Raw genomic sequence first — 10,102 nt, 5'->3', positions numbered from 1 at the left:
TTCTATGTTTTTGCAGTGCGGACGGATCACGGACCCATTCAAGTTGAATGGCTCTCGATCCGTCCCAGCCGTCGCACGGACGTTGTCCTGCATTGGGGACCGCAAATGCACAGAATGGATGCACAACATTCGTGTGCAAGAGGCCTTAGTAAGACGAGACTTTTATATGTTTACTTCTGGCCTCATTCTTCAGTACTATATTCCCACTGCCCGATCCCCAGGGAGCAATGGTCTGAGGGAGTACACTGTGACACAACATCTTGTCAGGTCCACTACCACTCCCATCCTCTGCACCAGCTCCTCAGGGGCTTTCCGCAAATCCATTATATGACGGAAACCAACAGAGCCTAATGCATCCCAATGACCATAATGGGGTCCATTGGGTTTCTGTCAGGGAGTCCAGCATTTTATGAGAGAAAATAGTACAGCACACAAGGTTATTTTGTTTGTATTTTGAGGCGGAATCTGTGACAGAGACGCTGCAAACAAAGCCTAATATCATAACAGAAATAATAGAGTAGACATCTAGCTGCTGTATACACAGACATCCTTGAGTTGTCTCAAAGGTTTCTGAACTTATGTAACTAAGGCCTGCTTAAAGGATAACTGTCATATTTTCATCCAAAAAATCAATTTTAGCATATGTTATTGTTGTAGCAGCATTATGCATAAAGCAATCTTTGGTTTCTTCACTTACCACAGTTTTCCTTGAGTTTCCCCCTTAGTAACGGCTGTTTTGAATCCTACATTATGAGGATCTTCTCAAGATTGCTCCTCTGCCAGTTCTCTGAGGCCAAAACTGCATTCCCTCACATACAAACTTGCTGTAGCCAGCAGCTTTCTGCCAGCCAATCAGATTGGATTACTGAGAGACACGCCTCCTCACTCTGAAGCCTAATGCAGGCATGCAGTGTGAAGGACCGCCCCTCTGTCTTCCTAGCAGGAGATAGATGAGCCATAGCAATGGTCTTTTAAGGGAGCAGTAAAAAGGGACAGGAGACATTAATGAAAGCTGTTATTATAAGGTAATTACAGATCTTTTGGCAATCATTGACAGACTAACTCAGGTATACATGCCTAGCTCTAAGCTAGCAAAAAATAAAATAAAATGACAGTTATCCTTTAACTGCCTCCGGACCGCCTAACGCAGGATTGCGGTCCGAAGGCGGTCGATTCATTCCTCTTTGACGCGCCGATGCGCCATCTCGCGAGACGCGAGATTTCCTGTGAATGCGCGCACACAGGAGTGAGCGTTCACAGAAACGGCAGGTAAACAAGTGCATCTACAGCCTGCCAGCGGCGATCATTCGCTGGCAGGCTGTAGATGCGATTTTTTTAACCCTTGAAAAGGAAATCAGACGCTGACACAGGTAGCTCTGTAAGTAGCACCAAACACCACTACACTACACCCCCCACCCCCTGTCATCCACGGATCCACAAAACACATAAGGACGTCTGAATGGAGCCTTACAGGGGGGTGATCACCCCATATAGACTCCTTGATCACCCTCCTGTCATTGATCACCCCCCTGTAAGGCTCCATTCAGACGACTGTATGTGTTTTGCGGATCCGCAAAACACATACGGACGTCTGAATGGAGCCTTACAGGGGGGTGATCACCCCATATAGACTGCCTGATCAACCCCCTGTCATTGATCACCCCCCTGTAAGGCTCCATTCAGACGTCCGTATGTGTTTCGCGGATCCACGGATCCGCAAAACACATACGGACGTCTGAATGGAGCCTTACAGGGGGAGATCAATGACAGGGGGGTGATCACCCCATATAGACTCCCTGATCACCCCCCTGTCATTGATCACCCCCCTGTAAGGCTCCATTCAGACGTCCGTATGTGTTTTGCGTATTCGGGAATCCGCAAAACATGGACACCGCGGATCTGCAAAACACGGACACCAGCAATGTGCTTTCCGCATTTTGCGGATCCGCACATTGCCAGAACTATATAGAAAATTCCTTTTCTTGTCCGCAATTGCGAACAAGAATAGGACATGTTCTATAGGCTCTACAAAAAACGCAGTGTTCGCCCGTTCAGTCCGCCCCACCGCAGTGACAGAATTTTCTTTTCCTGATCACTGCAAAAACACCGTAAAATCGCTGCGGCGCTATAAAAAGATCACTTTTGAGGGGCATGGCGAGTTCATTGAAGAATTTGTTTTTTTTTGGCACAAGTTAGCGGAAATTGTTTGTTTTCTTTTTGTTTTGTTTTTTCTTACAAAGTCTCATATTCCACTAACTTGTGACAAAAAAATAAAATCTCACATGAACTCACCATACCCCTCACGGAATCTAAATGTGTAAAACATTTTTGACATTTATATTCCAGGCCCCTAAAATGCAAGGGCAGTATAAATACCCCACATGTGACCCCATTTTGGAAAGAAGACACCCCAAGGTATTAGGTGACGGGGTATGGTGAGTTCATGTAAAATTTTATTTTTTTGTCACAAGTTAGTGGAATATGAGACTTTGTAAGAACAAAAACAAAAAACATTTTGCGCTAACTTGTACCAAAAAAATAATATTCTAGGAACTCGCCATGCCCCTCACGGAATACCTTGGGGTGTCTTCTTTCCAAAATGGGGTCACTTGTGGGGTATTTATACTGCCCTGGCATTTTAGGGGCCCTAAAGTGTGAGAATCCAAATGCCTAAATATGCCCTCCTAAAAGATACTCATTGGAATTTGGGCCCCTTTGCGCACCTAGGCTGCAAAAAAGTGTCACATGTGGTATCTCCGTACTCAGGAGAAGTAGGGCAATGTGTTTTGGGGTGTATTTTTACATATAACCAAACTTTGTGTGAGAAATATCGCTGTCAAATTACAACTTTGTATAAAAAAAAAAAGGGAAAAGTTGTCTTTTAGAGAGATATTTCTCTCACCCAGCATGGGTATATGTAAAAAGACACCCCAAAACACATTGCCCTACTTCTTCTGAGTACGGCGATACTACATGTGTGACACTTTTTTGCAGCCAAGATGCGCAAAGGGGCCCAATTTCCAATGAGTACTTTCAGGATTTCACAGGGCATTTTTACGAATTTGGATTCCAAACTACTTCTCACGCTTTAGGGCCCGTAAAATGCCAGGGCAGTATAAATAACCCACATGTGACCCCATTTTGGAAAGAAGACACCCCAAGGTATGGTTAGTTCATGTAAAATTTTATTTTTTGCCACAAGTTAGTGGAATATGAGACTCTGTAAAAAAAAAAAAAAAAAAAAAAAACATTTTCCGCTAACTTGTGACAAAAAATAAAAACTTCCATGAACTCACTATGCCCATCAGCGAATACCTTTAGGGTGTCTACTTTCGGAAATAGGGTCTTTTGTGGGGTGTTTCTACTGTCTGGGCATTGTAGAACCTCAGGAAACATGACAGGTGCTCAGAAAGTCAGAGCTGCTTCAAAATGCGGAAAGTCACATTTTTGCACCATAGTTTGTAAACGCTATAACTTTTACCCAAACCAATAAATATACACTTATTGCATTTTTTTAATCAAAGACATGTAGAACAATACATTTTAAGAAAAATGTATATAGAAATGTAGTTTTAATTGAAAAATTTTACAACCGAAAGTGAAAAATTACGTTTTTTTGCAAAAATTTCGGTCAATTTCGATTAATATCAAAAAAGTTAAAATGTCAGCAGCAATTAAATACCACCAGATGAAAGCTCTATTAGTGAGAAGAAAAGGAGGTAAAATTAATTTGGGTGGTAAGTTGTATGACCGAGCAATAAACCGTGAAAGTAGTGTAGTGCAGAATTGTAAAAAGTGGTCTGGTCATTAAGGGGGTTTAAGCTAGGGGAGCTGAGGTGTTAAGGGTACAACAACACGGACCAGTTGTGTCACAGTTGTGCCACAGTCACGCTGGGGACAGGAACCATGTGGACATACAGGCTGCAGCATACCCTAATTCAATTAATGTGACTGCACTGCTTAGTCAGTCTGCATTCCATTAACAATGCAGACAGCCTAAACAGTGCAGTCATGTTAGTATATTTAGATCCAGCTGCAGCCCATACAGCTGCGCTGTACCCGATTGCACTGTGGAGGCGTCATAAGTAGAGTTGAGCAGACACCTGGATGTTCGGGTTCGAGAAGTTCGGCCGAACTTCCCGGAAATGTTCGGGTTCGGGATCCGAACCCGATCCGAACTTTGTCCCGAACCCGAACCCCATTAAAGTCAATTGGGACCCGAACTTTTCGGCACTAAAAAGGCTGTAAAACAGCCCAGGAAAGGGCTAGAGGGCTGCAAAAGGCAGCAACATGTAGGTAAATCCCCTGCAAACAAATGTGGATAGGGAAAGGAATTAAAATAAAATAAATAAAAATTAACCAATATCAATTGGAGAGTGGTCCCATAGCAGAGAATCTGGCTTCACGTCACCCACCACTGGAACAGTCCATTCTCAGATATTTAGGCCCCGGCACCCAGGCAGAGGAGAGAGGTCCCGTAACAGAGAATCTGGCTTCATGTCAGCAGAGAATCAGTCTGCATGTCATAGCAGAGAATCAGGCTTCACGTCAGCCACCACTGCAACAGTCCATTGTCATATATTTAGGCCCAGCACCCAGGCAGAGGAGAGAGGTCCCGTAACAGAGAATCTGTCTTCATGTCAGCAGAGAATCAGTCTGCATGTCATAGCAGAGAATCAGGCTTCACGTCAGCCACCACTGCAACAGTCCATTGGCATATATTTAGGCCCAGGCAGAGGAGAGAGGTCCCGTAACAGAGAATCTGGCTTCATGTCAGCAGAGAATCAGTCTGCATGTCATAGCAGAGAATCAGGCTTCACGTCAGCCACCACTGCAACAGTCCATTGGCATATATTTAGGCCCAGCACCCAGGCAGAGGAGAGAGGTGCCGTAACAGAGAATCTGGCTTCATGTCAGCAGAGAATCAGTCTGCATGTCATAGCAGATAATCAGGCTTCACGTCAGCCACCACTGCAACAGTCCATTGTCATATATTTAGGCCCAGCACCCAGACAGAGGAGAGAGGTCCCGTAACAGAGACTCTGGCTTCATGTCAACAGAGAATCAGTCTGCATGTCATAGCAGAGAATCAGGCTTCACGTCAGCCACCAGTGCAACAGTCCATTGTCATATATTTAGGCCCAGCACACAGGCAGAGGAGAGAGGTCCCGTAACAGAGAATCTGTCTTCATGTCAGCAGAGAATCAGTCTGCATGTCATAGCAGAGAATCAGGCTTCACGTCAGCCACCAGTGCAACAGTCCATTGTCATATATTTAGGCCCAGCACACAGGCAGAGGAGAGAGGTCCCGTAACAGAGAATCTGGCTTCATGTCAGCAGAGAATCAGTCTGCATGTCATAGCAGAGAATCAGGCTTCACGTCACCCAACATTGGTAAAATGAAAATAAAAATAGGATTGAATGAGGAAGTGCCCTGGAGTACAATAATATATGTTTAAGGGGAGGTAGTTAATGTCTAATCTGCACAAGGGATGGACAAGTCCTGTGGGATCCATGCCTGGTTCATTTTTATGAACGTCAGCTTGTCCACATTGGCTGTAGACAGGCGGCTGCCTTTGTCTGTAATGACGCCCCCTGCCGTGCTGAATACACGTTCAGACAAAACGCTGGCCGCTGGGCAGGCCAGCACCTCCAAGGCATAAAAGGCTAGCCCATGCCACGTGGACAATTTAGAGACCCAGAAGTTGAATGGGGCCGAACCATCAGTCAGTACGTGGAGGGGTGTGCACACGTACTGTTCCACCATGTTAGTGAAATGTTGCCTCCTGCTAACACGTTGCGTATCAGGTGGTGGTGCAGTTAGCTGTGGCGTGTTGACAAAACTTTTCCACATCTCTGCCATGCTAACCCTGCCCTCAGAGGAGCTGGCCGTGACACAGCTGCCTTGGCGACCTCTTGCTCCTCCTCTGCCTTGGCCTTGGGCTTCCATTTGTTCCCCTGTGACATTTGGGAATGCTCTAAGTAGCGCGTCTACCAACGTGCGCTTGTACTCGCGCATCTTCCTATCACGCTCCAGTGCAGGAAGTAAGGTGGGCACATTGTCTTTGTACCGTGGATCCAGTAGGGTGGCAACCCAGTAGTCCGCACACGTTAAAATGTGGGCAACTCTGCTGTCATTGCGCAGGCACTGCAGCATGTAGTCGCTCATGTGTGCCAGGCTGCCCAGGGGTAAGGACAAGCTGTCCTCTGTGGGAGGCGTATCGTCATCGTCCTGCCTTTCCCCCCAGCCACGCACCAGTGATGGGCTCCTGTGCGGTGTGGGGCCTGTCCCCCAAACATATGAGTTTCGGAATGGCCTGCTGACGTTTACCCCGGGCTGTGCTGAAGTTGGTGGTGAAGGTGTGTGGCTGACTGGATGAGCAGGTGGAAGAAGAGGAGGAGGAAGCCGAGTAGGAGGAGGTGGCAACAGGAGGCAAAGAATGTTGCCCTGCGATCCTTGGCGGCGGAGGGAGGTGCGCCAAACAGCTCTCCGCCTGGGGCCCAGCTGCCACTACATTTACCCAGTGTGCAGTTAGGGAGATATAGCGTCCCTGGCCGTGCTTACTGGTCCACGTATCTGTGGTTAGGTGGAGCTTGCCACAGATGGCGTTGCGCAGTGCACACTTGATTTTATCGGATACTTGGTTGTGCAGGGAAGGCACGGCTCTCTTGGAGAAGTAGTGCCGGCTGGGAACAACATACTGTGGGACAGCAAGCGACATGAGCTGTTTGAAGCTGTCTGTGTCCACCAGCCTAAATGACAGCATTTCATAGGCCAGTAGTTTAGAAATGCTCGCATTCAGGGCCAGGGATCGAGGGTGGCTAGGTGGGAATTTACGCTTTCTCTCAAATGTTTGTGAGATGGAGAGCTGAACGCTGCCGTGTGACATGGTTGAGACGCTTGGTGACGGAGGTGGTGGTGGTGTTGGTGGTACATCCCCTGTTTGCTGGGCGGCAGGCGCCAACGTTCCTCCAGAGGCGGATGAAGAGGCCGAGGCAGCAGCAGCAGAAGAGGCCGAGGCGGCAGCAGCAGAAGAGGCCGAGGCGGCAGCAGCAGAAGAGGCCGAGGCGGCAGCAGCAGAAGAGGCCGAGGCGGCAGCAGCAGAAGAGGTAGCAGGGGGAGCCTGAGTGACTTCCTTGGTTTTAAGGTGTTTACTCCACTGCAGTTCATGCTTTGCATGCAGGTGCCTGGTCATGCAGGTTGTGCTAAGGTTCAGAACGTTAATGCCTCACTTCAGGCTCTGATGGCATAGCGTGCAAACCACTCGGGTCTTGTCATCAGCACATTGTTTGAAGAAGTGCCATGCCAGGGAACTCCTTGAAGCTGCCTTTGGGGTGCTCGGTCCCAGATGGCGGCGGTCAGTAGCAGGCGGAGTCTCTTGGCGGCGGGTGTTCTGCTTTTGCCACTGCTCCCTCTTTTGCTACGCTGTTGGCTCGGTCTCACCACTGCCTCTTCCTCCGAACTGTGAAAGTCAGTGGCACAACCTTCATTCCATGTGGGGTCTAGGACCTCATCGTCCCCTGCATCGTCTTCCACCCAGTCTTGATCCCTGACCTCCTGTTCAGTCTGCACACTGCAGAAAGACGCAGCAGTTGGCACCTGTGTTTCATCATCATCAGAGACATGCTGAGGTGGTATTCCCATGTCCTCATCATCAGGAAACATAAGTGGTTGTGCGTCAGTGCATTCTATGTCTTCCACCGCTGGGGAAGGGCTGGGTGGATGCCCTTGGGAAACCCTGCCAGCGGAGTCTTCAAACAGCATAAGAGACTGCTGCATAACTTGAGGCTCAGACAGTTTCCCTGGTATGCATGGGGGTGATGTGACAGACTGATGGGCTTGGTTTTCAGGCGCCATCTGTGCGCTTTCTGCAGAAGACTGGGTGGGAGATAATGTGAACGTGCTGGATCCACTGTCGGCCACCCAATTGACTAATGCCTGTACCTGCTCAGGCCTTACCATCCTTAGAACGGCATTGGGCCCCACCAAATATCGCTGTAAATTATGGCGGCTACTGGGACCTGAGGTAGTTGGTACACTAGGACGTGTGGCTGTGACAGAACTGCCACGTCCTCTCCCAGCACCAGAGGGTCCACTAACACCACCACGACCATGTCCGCGTCCTTTACTAGATGTTTTCCTCATTGTTATCGTTCACCACAACAACAAAAATATTATTTGGCCCAATGTATTGAATTCAAATTCAGGCCTTTTTTTACAGACACCTAACACTATCTGGCTATCTATTTAGGTACCGTATTACACTAATACACGCACAGCAGTAACCACAGATTTAGCTGAATATAAATTTGAGGCCTAGTATTTAGGCGCTGGGTGACAGATATAGGTTTACTGACAGAATTAGACTTTGAAATGCACAGTAGCGTGTGTGTGAAGTTATTCAGAATGACCCTATGTGCACCTTAAATCTGATATACCCTTTTAGGGATAAATTTAAAGTAGGCCTGATACAGCAGAAACCACTAAATTAGGAAATTGCTAAATTGGGAATTGTATTTCAACCCAGAACAAAAAATGTGCTTTGACAGACACTAAATAACTTGACCAGCCACACCAGTAACGACAGATTTAGCTGACTATAAATTTGAGGCCTATTATTTAGGCGCTGGGTGACAGGTATAGGTTTACTGACAGAATTAGACTGGGATATGGCCAAAAAATAACCACACTATTGATGGTTAAATGCACTTGGTGTGACAGCTTGACCAACCACACTACTGAGGGTTAAATGCACTTGGTGACAGACGCAGCTTGCCCCTGATGTAGTATATGGCCAAAAAATAAACAGACTATTGCTGGTTAAATGCACTTGGTGTGACAGCTTCACCCTGGTGTAGTGTCACGCCTGGCGGTGGTGGAAACCCCCAGCCGTGCGGTGCCAGGAGATGATAGGGTTACCCCTTGGCCAGGACCACAGAGTTAGGGAGCAGGTCACCTCCTATTGCGTCCCTAACGCTGACCCTGTCTCCTGTCAGTATGAGCCGACCTTGGTGGTAGGAGGGCTCATACGCCGGAACCTAAAAGTCCCTACGAGCCCTCAAGTCGGCCCTGAACTAGGGGACAGAGTAAGACGACCTGCTCCTCCTAGACACGGAGGAGCAGGAGTCTCAACGGCCAAGCAACACAGGGGGATACAAAAACAGCTATGGCAGTGGCAGGCAAATGGAAACAACTCATCACTCACCTGCCACAGACAACACAACCAGGAACCCATGTGCAGGTGCTGTAAGTACAAGACAACAACGGACACAGCACACACCAGACATCACACAGGAACCCTGGACCATAGGCTGCAATAACACAATCCCATACACACCTAAATAACACCGTGAAACATAGAATTTACTGACAAAGGTTTATGACCAGAAGGATGGTCCCCACCAGGCAGATGGAGGAGACAGGAGGCTGCTCCAGCCAGCATGGCTGAGAGCAACCTACTGAACCCAGCCAGGGACTGAGGCTTTATAGGCCAAGAGGCCACACCCAACGGTCAGAACACACCCAGTGACATCACACACACACTGGGAAGGGAATTAACCCTTCCAGCACCACAGAAGGGAAACTCACATAAAGGGGAAAGCACACAACCTCACTCACCTGTCTCCGACGGCAACGGCATGCGTGGCAACCGTGTCCTCCAGAACAGCCAACAGGCCGAGACACTTCCACAGCATGCAAACATCACCAGACGTTGCCGCGGACAACCGCAGGTGAAGGGAGGAGTCCAGGTGCATACTAAACATCACCTCGTGCACAACAAACAAACAAGGAAGTGCACAATATCACACGTTGCCAAGGGCAACCGCACACATGCCTATTGTCCGCGGCAACCGCACCTGAGGCAAACAACTAAGTGCCCCCATCTGCGGTTGACAACACCAAGCCGCGGGCAACCGCATGCGGCTCCCAAGGAGTCACGACCATGACCAAGGGTCGTGACATGTAGGATTTAGCCAAAAAACAACCACACCATTGAGGGTTAAATGCACTTGGTGACAGCTTGCCCCTGATGTAGTATATGGCTAAAAAATAAACAGACTATTGCTGGTTAAATGCACTTGGTGTGGCAGCTTCACCCTG

This window comes from Bufo gargarizans, chromosome 3, assembly GCF_014858855.1.
Source record: "Bufo gargarizans isolate SCDJY-AF-19 chromosome 3, ASM1485885v1, whole genome shotgun sequence".
In the NCBI taxonomy this organism is placed as follows: Eukaryota; Metazoa; Chordata; class Amphibia; order Anura; family Bufonidae; genus Bufo; species Bufo gargarizans.
The sequence above is the reverse complement of the archived record's forward strand: the minus strand, read 5'-3'. Positions refer to the sequence as shown.